The sequence below is a fragment of the Microtus ochrogaster genome, chromosome 15, assembly GCF_000317375.1.
Source record: "Microtus ochrogaster isolate Prairie Vole_2 chromosome 15, MicOch1.0, whole genome shotgun sequence".
Lineage (NCBI taxonomy): Eukaryota > Metazoa > Chordata > Mammalia > Rodentia > Cricetidae > Microtus > Microtus ochrogaster.
In genome coordinates this window covers 38,549,183-38,562,628 of record NC_022017.1, presented here as the reverse complement: position 1 = coordinate 38,562,628, position 13,446 = coordinate 38,549,183, and the positions used below count along the sequence as shown (strand labels likewise).

At 45.4% G+C, this 13,446-nt stretch overlaps 1 protein-coding gene and 1 pseudogene across 3 annotated transcripts in view; both read right to left on the bottom strand.

Annotated features, from left to right (window-relative positions):
* The window catches only part of Fam49b (family with sequence similarity 49 member B), a 132,124-nt gene that overhangs the window by 73,115 nt on the left and 45,563 nt on the right, over window positions 1-13,446 (bottom strand). The window lies entirely within an intron of this gene.
* Window positions 1,880-2,262, bottom strand: LOC102001919 (annotated as a pseudogene).

Here is a 13,446-nt window from a genome sequence, read left to right as displayed (position 1 = left end):
TAGACTCTGCCAGGCTGAGGCTATTCTGAGCACTGCAATCCCCGCTACCCTACCCAACTCCTAGGAGACCAGCCACAGATACACAGAATGCTTCACAGGAGAGCCTGGGCAGTCGAGGAGATGCTGTGGCCCTCTATACCACTTTTTAATTTTATTTTCCCATTCTATGTGAGTAATATGTTGACTGAAGCAAAAATCTGAAAATACATATGAGCAAAAAGAAAAAATATATAAACACTCATGATCCAACCACCCACACCATGTGGATACCCTTCCAAATGTTATTATGTGTCTATATAAAGATAGGATATTTTTGGAAGAATGGTTCATAGCAGAATACTGATCTGCTGCATTCCACCTCACGGCATCTCATCTCCCAGCTCCCCCTCCTCAATAAAGGCACTGTAGTCACGCCACTGTTGGAGGTTATATAATACTCCACCACGTACTCACAACATCAACCAGGTAACCAGCTGCGTCTGAGCTCAGCTAAAAGAGGGCTTCCTTCAAAGTCAAGGAAGGCAAAAGGCCTTATCACAGCACCTACCTCCTGACAGCCTTCCTCCCGCCCCCTGTGTTTGCATTGCTTCTGTGCTGTATTTCCACAGAGCCGTCTCCCTGCCGCCCATTCACCACCTGGAGTTATTAGCGGCCCCATCACCCGAAGAAGCAAACTGTTTGTAACTGGAAAAGCTGAAAACAGGAGGATGTGGGGTCGATGCCTCAGAGTTCAGCCTGGGAATCTGCTGCTGAGCCAGGCGACAGGAATGACAAGCATGTTCTTGTGCCAAGATTTTAATTGGAAAAAGAAGGGAAGATCTTCTGTATACACCGTCCCTTTTACTTGTAAGCCTGTCCCAACACAAAGCTTTTTCCATGAGGGGTAGGCCAGAGCGGGAGCTGCCGATACAGCACAGACTTGGGGTGGTCATCTTTCGGAAGGGAAAAGATGACATAAAATCTGGCATAGCACCAGAGCAACGGGAAAGGAAAAATGTCCAGGTGGGCTGTTTAACTCGGAGCTTCACGCGCTGTCACCCCAAACCCTCATCTCTGCTGTCATATCCACCCACCTTCACAGCACACCCTCCGTGTTAGAAACAACAGCTTTGAGCTGGTGAGATGGGGCAGTGGAGAAAGGGTATCAGGCCTGACAACCCAAGTTCAATTCCTAAGACCCACAAGTGGAAAGAGAAAACCAACTCCTGGCAGCTTGTCTTCTGACCGCCACATGCACTCCACAACACCAACATACACACACAGTAAAAAAAAAAACAAAGTATAGCTTTCCCTATAAACAAAGAAAATCCCAAATTATAGACAAAGTCACCTGTTTATCAATTCCATTTTTAAAGATTTTTAATGCATTTTACAGAAACATCACACTTTCAGAAAAATAGTCTGGTTTGACATACAGAAGGACCGACCACTGCCACCAGATGCTGCTGCCTTACACAGAAAGACTGAGACTCACTTAGCATCCAAGCCTCCCCGCACCACCGTGAGAGTTTTTACTTCCGCTTCTCTTCAGATGAAGAAACTGAGGGACAAAGGGTTCAAGTGTCTTCAGGAAGGTCATAGAAGCACTGAGAAGCAGAGGCGGCATGCTACCTCAGGCCACAACAATTGCTAGCCCACACAATGCTACCTTCCCCCTTCATCTGTTTTATCCGCTAGAGTAACTAAATCCTTCAGTGCCCCCCCCCCATTTCAAACCCTAACCCTTTACCCTAACAATAATCTCCATGCTATCCTGATGACTGGATAAAATAACAGGAACAATTTAAAAGTGTCAGTATTCAAACTGTCTTTAGCCTTTGCAAAAAGAACAGCAATTACATACACTTAAAACTTACCAGAGCTTAAATGTCTGGCAAGATCTTTTTTTTTGTTTTGTTTTGTTTTTACTACTCAAGCAGTCTTTAATGAAAACTGTATGAGACGCCCCTACTCCTGCATCTTCTCAATCGTTTCTTCCTTGTATTTGCCCTTCTCCTTTCTTACTTGTCGAGACTTGGCTTTCCTTTCCAGGATCTTCTTTCGGTCTTTGTCTAGCTTTAGCCTGGTGATCACCACCTTGCTGGGGTGGATGCCCACGTGGACAGTTGTGCCATTAGCCTTTTCCCGCTGCACCCGTTCAATGTAGATGATGTATTTTTTCCTGTACACTTGGACCACTTTGCCAATCTGCTGGCCTTTGTAGTGTCCCTGGACAACCTGAACTTCGTCATCCTTTCGAATGGGCATCAGGCTAATGGTTCATCTTCACTCTCAGCCTGGAGGGGTTTAGAATCACTGTAGAAACACACTTTGGGGTGTGTCTATGATGGTATCCCCATCCTCTAAGGAGGTGGTACCATCTCATGGGCTGGGGTCGCATACTGAATAAAAAGGAGAAACCTCACACTGAGCATCAGCGTTCATCTCTGCTCCCTGACTGTGGATGCAGTACGGCTAGTGACCTCCTGCAGCAAAGACCACCTCACCGTGACGCCCTGTGCCCTGTGGATCAAAATAAACCCTCCCTTCTTAGTCAGGTATTTTGTCAGAGCATGAGAAAAGTAGCTCATACCGATGGGTTCTGACATTGCTATCTTCACGCTCAGACTTGGAAGGCTGTTGATGACGCACGCATGCCTGGGCTCTGGCAGGCCTGCATGCGGAGCCCTTGGTTTTCTCACCTGAAAAGAGAGGAATGGGCAGATACGTGCTGCCAGAAACGTAGTACAGTACCTGGCAACCCTAAGAGCTCAATAAATAGTAGCCTTTCCTGTTCTTCTCATTATTTGTGTGCTTGCGTTTTTCACTCAGGTGGCATCTGTATGAAGTCGCCCACTGCAGCATTATTTACAATGAGATCCAGCTGATAAAAATAAACTTCCGGCAGTAGGCAAACAGCACACTAGGGTTCTAAAAGCTTTAGCATGAATGAAAACCGTCTTCACTCCCAAGTCTTGAGCAAGCCATTTCTTTTCCCTGAATGTTTGTTCATCTCTGAGTAAAGGGTTTGTCCTCAGTGACTCACACGCTCCCTGTACATTCATAGTCCTGACATTCCAAACACACTACAGTGCAGACAGCAAAGATCACACGCGGTGACTAAGAACACAGGAACAGGAGAAAATACTTTGCAATTCTTCTTCAGACATACTGTCTTTCCCCGTGTTGCTACCTCCTCACAAAGCATATGGAGAATTTACTGTCTCTCTCCACAAACTAGAGATAGCCTGGCTTGTTCCCGGTCCCTAAAACAATGCCTGACACGCAGTAGGATCTCATTTGCTGATTTAAAATTTCTGAAGATTGGGGCTGGAAAGATGGCTCAGTGGTTAAGAGCAAATTAGTGCTCTTGCAGAGAACCCAGGTTCAGTTCTCATCACCCACATGGAGGATTTCAACTGCCCATAACTCCACTTCCAAGGGATCTGTGGTGGTTTGAACGGTGGCAGCATGGACCTTAAAAGACCATAGAGTTGTGGCAATAAACACGGCTCCGGCTAGTACCTCTGCCACGAGGCTGGAATCTCAGAAAGCTAAAGAATGGGCTGGGTTCAGCTGTCAAAGCCACCGTTTTAATCCTAGCCATATCGCTTAGCAAATTAAAGACTCACATGGTCAGAAAAAGAGAGCTATACAGTAAAGGTAGATTCAGATGAAGAAAATCTCTAAATGGTTGACGGTGTGCTTAAAATATATGTAGGCTTGGAAAGAAAAAAAAAAACCAAATAAAGTCCTTAAAAGAAAAAAAAGAGTAGCCAGTTGTGGTGGCACACACTGGTAGGATTTGCTGAAGGAGACAAAAGCAGACAGACCTTTGTGAGTTCAAGGTGTGGTGGCACACACCTTTAATCCCAGCACTTGGGAGGCAGGTGGATCTCTGTGAGTTCTAGGACAGGCTGGTCTACAGAGGGAGTTTCAGGACAGAGAAATCCGGTCTCAAAAAGCCAAAAATTCAAAGTAAAAATAAAAGAGATAGAATTTAAAGTAAAGCCACATAAAGATGGAAAATACACAGAGAGTCTGGATACTGTGTATTATTATGTTGTCTTTAAATTGCTTGACAGCTGAGGAAGGAGCAACAGCGGCTAAAAGACATTTAAATATAAATGCTGCTGGATTAATAAAACATAAATATTTTGTAAATGCCATGACTTCAAAATTGAAATCAAAAGATATGGAGAAGAGGTTTTGCTTTTGTTTTCACAGAAAATGAGAGGCTATGGATTTATTCTGGGTTAAGAAAAATAAGGTTAGATCAAGGAAGACACCCCTCCCCTGGGGAAATGTCCAATAGGAGTGGATGGCCCAGATATTTGAGTTCTACACCCAGAACAGCCTCAAGACTGCTGGCTGAGATGATCAAGCCTCACAGTCACGACTTGATCATAATTCTAAATTTTCTTTAGGTCCCCATAAGATTACCAGTGTCCCAATTCAGCAGGAAGTAGCCTGGAAAACTATGACCACATTCCCAAAAAGTGGACTATAGCTATTTTCCTTTGTTTAGAATGTTGGTTATAAGTTGTTATGGATAATGATCAGGAAAAAAAGCTAAACAGAGGATATTAGATTCAGAGTTCTTGTTCTTTAAATAAAAGGGGGGGGGGAATTGCTGTGAGACAATGGTTTTACCCTGTAAACATTTGTTTCTTGTACTTGTTTAATAAAATGCTGATTGACTGATAGCCAGGCAGGAAGTGTAAGTAGGGAGACCATGCAGGAAGGAGAGGCAGGGCAATGAGAACAGGAGAATTCTGGGAAGAGGATTCTGCAGTCAGTAGTCGTGATCCAGCCACAGAGGAAGCAAGATGTGACTGCCTCACTGAAAAAGGTACTGGGCCACGTGGCTAACTCAGACAAGAATTATGGGCTAATGTAAGTTATAAGAAATAGAAAATAAGCCTGAGCTAATGGGCCAATCCATTTATAACTAACGTCGACCTCTGTGTGATTCTTTGGGACTTAATGGCTACAGGACTAGATGGGACAGAAAACCTCAGTCAACAGGCCCCAAAGACTCATGTGTTTGATGGCTTGGCCCATAGGGAATGGTACTATTAGGGTGTGTGGCCTTGTTGGAGGAAGTGTGTTACTGTAAATTCCGGCTTTGAGCCCTCATATACGTTCAAGTCATGCACAATGTGGCAGACTCTCCTTCTGCTTTGCCTATGGATTAAGGTGTAGATCTCTCAGTTCCCTCTCCAGCACCACGTCTGCCTGCATGCCACCATGTCTTGCCATGATGATAATGGGCTGAACCTCTGAAACTGTAAGCCAGCCCCAATTAAATGTTTTCCTGAAGAGTTGCCACAGTCAAGGTGTCTCTTCATAGCAACAGAAATTCTAAGCAGGATCCAACACTTTCTTCTCATCTCTATGGCACATATATGGTAATATACATACAGTCAAACCATTCACACACATCAATTATTTTTTTAAAAATCTTTCAAAATGTTTTTTTTTTTTAAGTTTTATGGTTATTGGGAGCTGGGAAAATAACTCCTTTGCTAAAATGCTTGTTTAGCACGCCTGAAGCCTTGGTTTGAATCCCCAGTTCCACACAAACTGGATATGGCGGGACAAGCTTGTCTATTCCTAGCACTGGGGAGGCAGAGGCAGAACAATCAGAAGTTCAAGGTCTTCTCCAGTTAGTATATACTGAGTTCACAGCCAACTGAACTACATGAGATCCTGACTCAAAACAAAAGCAAATAAAAATTATGACAATTAAGTTAAAGGACTAAAGTACAAAATCATCTATATCATAAGGATATATATCCCTGAGAGAAAAAGTAGAAGGATAGGGGTGTTAAAGTTAATTGATACAGGGTGGGAGCAGAGATGAGTATTTTAATGTCTTCAAAGATCTGTTGTTCAAAAGGATGGCGACTACAATGGGAAAGCTTTAGGCGGGACAAATGCAGCCGTGGTCAAGGGATAAGGAAAAGGGCTGGAACGAGGCATAAGGCATGGAAGAGAGGCAGCGCAGTGCGGTGGCTGGTAATCTATTAATGGAAACACGATCACGGGGGAAGAAAGAAAAGCAGGTAAGATGACACCAATGAAGAAAAGTCAATTTACCTGGAAGTTTTAATTACAAGCCAATAGCTATGAAATTATTCCCAGGCGCACACAACTCCCCCCCTTTTAATTGCCTTGATCAACAGAGGCTTCAGTTGAATCTATGCACTAAGAGGCACTGGGGCTGTCCTATGCTAATGTCTGAGTCCCTACGTGCTCTGTGAACGACTGCTGTAGGTGACATTGACTTGAGTCCCCCAGACAGAAGCTCACTGATGTGCCGCAGATAATCCATGAGACATGTAGCCGACACAGTCCAGCCTGCGTCACACACTGCTAGGGGGACACCCAGAGTTAGATGAAATGGCCTTCCCTTGCAGGGATGAAAGGCACACTCTTTGACTCCAGGACAAAGTCTTGCAACTGACAAATGACACAGATCAGTGGTTCTCACTCAACCTGTGGGTGAGGAGACCCCTTTGAGGGAATTAAACAACCCTTCAAATAGCTGATATTCTGCATTACCGGATATTTACATTATGATTCATAACAGTAGCAATATTACAGCTAAGAAGCAGCAATGAAAATAATTTTACCAGCCAGGCGATGGTGGCGCACGCCTTTAATCCCAGCACTCGGGAGGCAGAGGCAGGCGGATCTCTGTGAGTTCGAGACCAGCCTGGTCTACAGAGCTAGTTCCAGGACAGGCTCCAAAGCCACAGAGAAACCCTGTCTCGAAAAACCAAAAAGAAAAAAGAAAATAATTTTACCGTTGGGGGGGGTCACTACAACAATACAAGGAACTACATTGAAGGGTCCTAGCATTAGGAAGGCTGAGAACCACTGATATAGATGATATATCCTATAAACTTAAAAAGTAGAAAATGTTCCTGCAGCTTCAAGAAGTCAGGGGAGGAAAGGCAAGGAGATGAGGCAGGAAGTCCTTGTCCTGAGATTCCTCAAATCACAGGAACCCTCATGCGATCCATACGCTGCATCCTGATGCTTCCTCTAGTGTTCCCTTACAGGTGGGACCACAGGCCACCTTTAGCAGCTCGAGCCCCACCTGCTTGCCTGGGCTCTTTGTCACGTCCAGCAATTTACCACACTGAGCACACCAGGTCAGACCCCAGCTGTGAGTCCTCTCAGCAGCCTGTGGCTGTTGATAGCATTTCCCCACTGTGATGGTACGGCTTCCCACACACAAAGGCCAAACTGTTTTGCTAACCTTGTACTCCTGAGCCAGCACTGAGCCTGGTAAAATACCTGACAGAGAGCATGGACCTGGTACACAGCCGCAGCCAGCTAACCACGCCATTAGTACTGACTTAGCCCAGTGCTGAAATAGCATCATTGCAGCCCTACAACTAAGAGTTATTTAAGCAGCACAGAGGAGTGAACTGAGCAGCACTCATAAGTAACCTAAATGATTAAGTCACTAGCTATAGACACTAATATTTGGAACTCAGAGCTTTAAACAGAACAACAGGATAAGTCATACGTGAGCGAAATGTATGAATGAACTTAGCTTCTCACAGTTACTTTTTCAAGTTAGAGAAAGAAAGCTATTCCATAAGGCTTGATGGGGGGGGGGAGGTGTCAATGTGGTCTATGTCACAAGAAGCTCAACAGGGTTAGCTACTTTCCTCTCCAAAGCCCTAGTAAAGGTTTCATGTTAGAATGTAGACATCAAGAGACTGCATCCCTTCCTCAGCTGTAACCCTTCAGGAGGGAAAGGAGGAAGTACCCTGCCCAAGTCTGAGACTTTCCTCAGCCATGGATTTAGAGAAAAGGGCTTTTGCATCCATTTCAGTACTTAGCATTTCCATGTAACAGGCCACTGTTTTGAATGTGCCTTTGTCTCAGTTTCCTTTCTGTTACTGCGATAAAACGCACTGAGAAAAATCAACTTAGGGGTCAAAGGGTTACCATCAAAAAAGGAAATCAAGGTCCCAGGAACTTGGAATGGTCACATGACATTCACAGTGCAGAACACAGCAATGAAGTAATGCATGCATGCATGCATGCATGCCGGTGCTCAGCTCTCTTTGCTCTTACACAGCCCAGGATCCCCTGCCTAGAGAATGGAGCCACTCACAGTGGATGGATCTTCCCTCCTCGACCAATGGAGTCAAGATGATCACCTATACGTGTGCCCACAAGTCAATTTGATCTAAGCAATCCAGACAAGCCTTCACCCAGACTTCATCAGGGATTAACAATGTATCAAGCGGACAAAACAAACCACGGCAGCCTGCAGATTTTCCAACCAACCGCCTAATTTTAGAAGGAAAGAACTTTGAAATTTATATCCAATCTAATATTTTACATTAAAAAAAATACACAAGAAAACAGAAGATACATGGTATCAAGGAACTTGTCTACTAGTCCACAGCTGGATATGGGAGCATAATTAAAACCATGCACCCCACCAGACCTGGGATGTAGGCCATGAAGCTCACAGAGGTTTATGTTTACACCGTCAGTGAACAACTGAGTCCATCTTCAAAGATGAGCCTGACTCCCTGAGGCATGGACAAGAATCCTCTCTCTCTCTTTTTAAATAATTGCTCCTAATAAGCAATGTGCAAACTTCGGTACAATTTTCAGGGCAGATGGGGGTGGTCAATGAAGTTATATTTATCTAGCCCTTCATCACCCAAATGTCTTCCAACACTGAAATTAATTTAAAAAAAAAAAGTCAGGAGACGTATTTGTGGCATGATGAAAACCACAAGTAGAAATGCCCATCTGATGCACACTTCCAGTCTCAAGATAGCGGGATGGTGCCATTGCGGCTGAGCTTCGAAGCTGACTGTAGCGCTCCTGTCGACAGCATTCTCTGCCACTGTGCCTTCACCCAGTCCTTCCACTTTCCCGAGAACACCTTCCCTAGCATCCCCACCTCCCAGCAGAACTCTTACACCAAGGCGCCAGCCAGAAATCTCCACACACGTTAGGTATGCCTGGCTCCTCTTCTTTTATTTTATGGTAATCCACAGCCTTATTTATGCCTCCTATCCTCCTGGGAGGTATCAAACACGCTAGCAATGTTATAATGTTTGCAGAGCACCACGCACGGGGAAATGTACTGTAAAAACACAAGACAATGTTTTTTAATCTATTTAATCCAGTTTCTTGAGACACATACAGTGGTTTTCATGGAAGAATCAACCAAGCCAAGATTAATTGTCTGGTTTACTGTGCTCTTTTTTTTTTCTTCTTCTTCTTCTTCCAAACCACAAGTCAAGATAAACTCTTCCTTAATGTACAACTTCGCAAAATACGGTTTTGAATATTGACTCCTGGACCCACTGCGGTTATGAAAAGGACGGCTGTATCCACGAGGATGTGGACAGGGTAGGCTGTGGTAACAACAACTAGAGAAACCTCGATCTCAGACGAAAAACAACCACAGGGGTCTCTCAGGGGTGAGCGAGATAAGCCTAGTGGCCTCCTCTTTCTGGTCTTTATCTGCCAATCTGGGTCAGCAAACTCTAGGGATACCAGTCTGAAGCTACAGCCCTTCCTGTTCTTCTCCAGCCTCCCAGAGAGAGTACAGGGGGGACTTGTGGGAACATCTGTATCAGTAGATGGCCTGGCCCAGAGATGCCAGCCAGTAAACGCCAGTGGCCATTACCGTTGTGCCCACCACAATCCCATTCCTCTCCAGACCATGATCATGCTATAGCTGTCACATGACACTGGTGCAGAACCGATTGACAACTGCTGATTGTGGCACAGGAAATGGCTCGGTCCGTAAAATTTTTGCCGTATAAACACGAGTACCAGAGTTCGATCCTCAGCACCACATTACAAAGGAAGTCTGGGGTGGTGTGTGTGCCCTTGTAATCTCAGCAATGGAGAGACAGACAGGTGGATCCCTGTGGCTCAACCTGCCAGCCTAGCTTAACTGGCAAGCTCCACACCAGGTGAGAGACTCTGTACCAAAGAGGATCAAGAAGGATAGCATCAGAAGAGGAATAGCACGCCCAAGGTTGAGCTCCACAGGTGTGTACACACACACACGCACACACACACACACACACACACACACACACACACGTTCATGTCCATTCCATCCCCAGAGTCTGTAAATTAAATCTGTTAGTATGTTGTCTATGACTTTGAATTTTAAAAGCTCTATAGGTAATTTTACTCTGCAGACAAATCTGGAAACCATGGTCACAGAGGCAGCAAGATTTATATGCACGTACATATATATTAGCATGCACACGCATATGCAAGACGGCCCCTCCCATGTGCCATCAATCCCGTTCTCTAGCAACAGAGGCTATAACTGCTGGTGTATCTGAATAAAGCCAGGTTGTGCTGTAGTAAGGCACTCTCAAGTTCACACCTAATGACAGCCATCAAAGTCATCCTAGGATCACAACAAGCTGCAACAACCCGTTTTTATCTGACATTTAAGCCTAAGCCTTTTATCCACAAGCATTTTTCATATCCTAATTACTTCACGCCTCTCTAGGCCCAGCTGAACCACTGTCCAGCGTAATCAGAATCCCAAAATTATACGGATGGGAATGGACGGGAGTAAATCGGGGAGAGGAAGTCCACCGAAGGCTACTTGTTAGGAATAGAAGCGGAGCTTTGAACTTCTCTTTGTCTGTGACCCAGAACAGTAAGCAGAGAACTTAAGAGAACTCTGGACAGGTAAGGCACCATTTCGTAATGAACTGGGGAAGTGGGCAAACAGACACAAGACTCACAAAAAAGAGAGCACCTAAGTTATTGCTGTCGTCTTTGCAGCTTAGAACAAACTTAGACATGCCTGAGAAGAAGGAATCAGCTGAGGAATTGCTCCATTTGGACTGGCCTATAGAAGTAGTTTTCAATCGGCGGGTCATGACCCCTTTGGGGATCAAATGACCCTTTCACAGAGGTCGCATATCTGATATCCTGCATATCAGATATTTACACTGTGATTCCTAAGAGCAGCAAAACTACAGCTATGAAGAGCAACGAAAATAATTTTATGGTTGGAGGTCGCACAACACGAGGGACTGTACTGAAGGAGCCGCAGCATTAACAGCGTTGAGATTCACCGGCCTATGGGCATGCCTCTGAGGCTCCCCCCTTAATTGTTAGTCAATGAAGGAAGGCCCAGTCTACCAGCAACCATCCCATCCCTGGGCAGGAGGGTCTGGAGGTACAAGCCAGGGAAAGTGAGCCAGTAAGCAAGACTCCCACAGTCTCTACTGCACTGCAGTTCCTGCCTTGGTTTCCCGGATGATGGACAGACTGTGATGTAACCTGGAAGCCAAAAAAACCTTTCCTCCCCCAGCTTGCTTTAGGTCAGGATGTTTACCACAGCAAAAGAAACCGAACTAGGGCCCTTGAAAAACCTCGTTTGTCAGTCAGACACCAGCTGGCATTTGGATCTCCCCATTTTTATTTCATTTCTCTTGGGGCAAATATATTTACCAGAGTGGAAGAGAGGGGAGGGGGCTTATGACCAAGCAGGTACCCTCTCACCTGGGTACTATGTTCAGGGCACGCCTGCCAGGCCCAGGACACAGCAGCACACCCTACACCAGCACGAAATGATCTCAGCACGTGGTCTCCCACCCTGCGGGACGTTGTCTCTGCAGTGTCTGGAGAAAACCAGGAAGCCCAGCTTGTTTGCCGTTGCTTTGGCAGTTTAATTTAGGACTCCCACTCGGCTTTATGTAAACTCTTTGCCAACATGAAAAGACATTCTGCATTGTTGGAGGCACAGTTAACTTGGGCCCAAGGGAAGGAGGCATTGTATAGATTACATAATGGTTACTCTATTGCTTTAAAAAAAAAAATAACAAAAAAACAAAAAAACAAATGGCAGCCTCAGGCAGAAAGTTAAAAGAAGAGAAAACTCATTTTTGTAAAAGTATCTGAAGCGACCATGTCTTCTGACACACTGAGAGGCAACAATGGTTCTGCTTTACTCGGGGGCTCATTCAATTATCTGTTACTTCCCTGAGCCCAGGGAAAAAGAGACTTCCTCCCATCTTGTTGCCTAGCGGAAAAAGGCAGGCAGGCTTCTCCTAATAAAAGCTGGAAATGAAAAGCCGTAACTACTCCCAAGGCCCTGCTTATTGTGAAGGATCATTAGGAACCCCCTCTTAGGGCCTCTATTAAGAATCTATTTTCTCTACAAACTATCCCAAAAGGGAAATAGCGTGGGATCCACAAGCCCAGACACATCTGGCTGGCTCCCTATGGCCTGACCACGAGCAGTAACCTAACCTCCCTACAGTGGTTTCCTCATCTATGAAATGGAAATAATTACCCATTTGACAGGCATAGGATGAGAAGTCACTATGGAATGTGTAAAATATTCAGCATTCAAAAAACTATCAATCTCCATTTGTTCTAAGGTGAATTTGTTATGAGAAGGGTGACCACCGTCCGGACACATCTTTGTCTTTCCATCCTTGCCTAGAGGTCCCTTGGAGACTGTCACTGCCTCCTGGTGGCATCTCTTCCACTCCTCCCCCATCAGGAGCCATGCAGGCAGACTTGTCTTCAGGTCCTCAGGTGGGTCCTCAATCGTCTAAGACACTGCTAGCCCCTCTGCTGCCGTGATTGGTCTGAGGAATGCACGCAGGTCCTGAGAGGATCCAACCAGAGAGAAGGGTGGAAATGTTGTTCAAGGACTCTACAGAGAGATGGTAGCTCTCTCCTCTGAGCTCCTGTGAAGGATGGGAACCTGAGAACAGACAAAGCCAGGAACTGCAGAGCCCAGAGATCACCAAGAAACAAAGCCAGGGTCTGGATTAGAGTGTGCGTGAAACCCATTCTATTTTCTGCTTGCGTCAGTCACTTAACTGTTCTCCCAGCTACCCCACGGGAACAAGGAGCTCTGGAGCTTGCAGCTCAGAGCATTGCACCTGCTCTGTCCTGACTTATCCACTACGCATGGATGAGGCAGGAATGTAAGCACATTCCCGATGATTTCACTCACACTTCAGGTCCTCTCGGGACACAAATAGGTCCCGGTTACCCTGGCTCTTAGAACTTTACAGCGTCTCTATACATAGGCCCTCAAACAATTATTTTTTTCCAAATAAATGAAGGGAATGAAACTGTCAAATAACCTGGAGTTTCAGAGGCATTTAAAGCCCCAGGTTCTAGCTGGTGCATAAAAAGGAAGCCCCAAGTGTGGAGCAGCATCTGGGCCTGAGATCAAATCACAGGCACAGCCAAGTCCCAGCTCCCTGCTCTGTTCTGCACAATGGGGTAATTATACTTGGGGTTAAAGAAGCCATGACAAGGACCAGGACAGCCATACTCACATGGTATGTAATTTCCCTTCTTTCTGCAGTTGGTTTTGTTGCATACTATGGGCTCTCAGAAGCCAAGGTTATCATAGGGCGCATAGGCTACACAGATAGCCCCAGGAAACTGAGAAGAGAAGGCATGCCT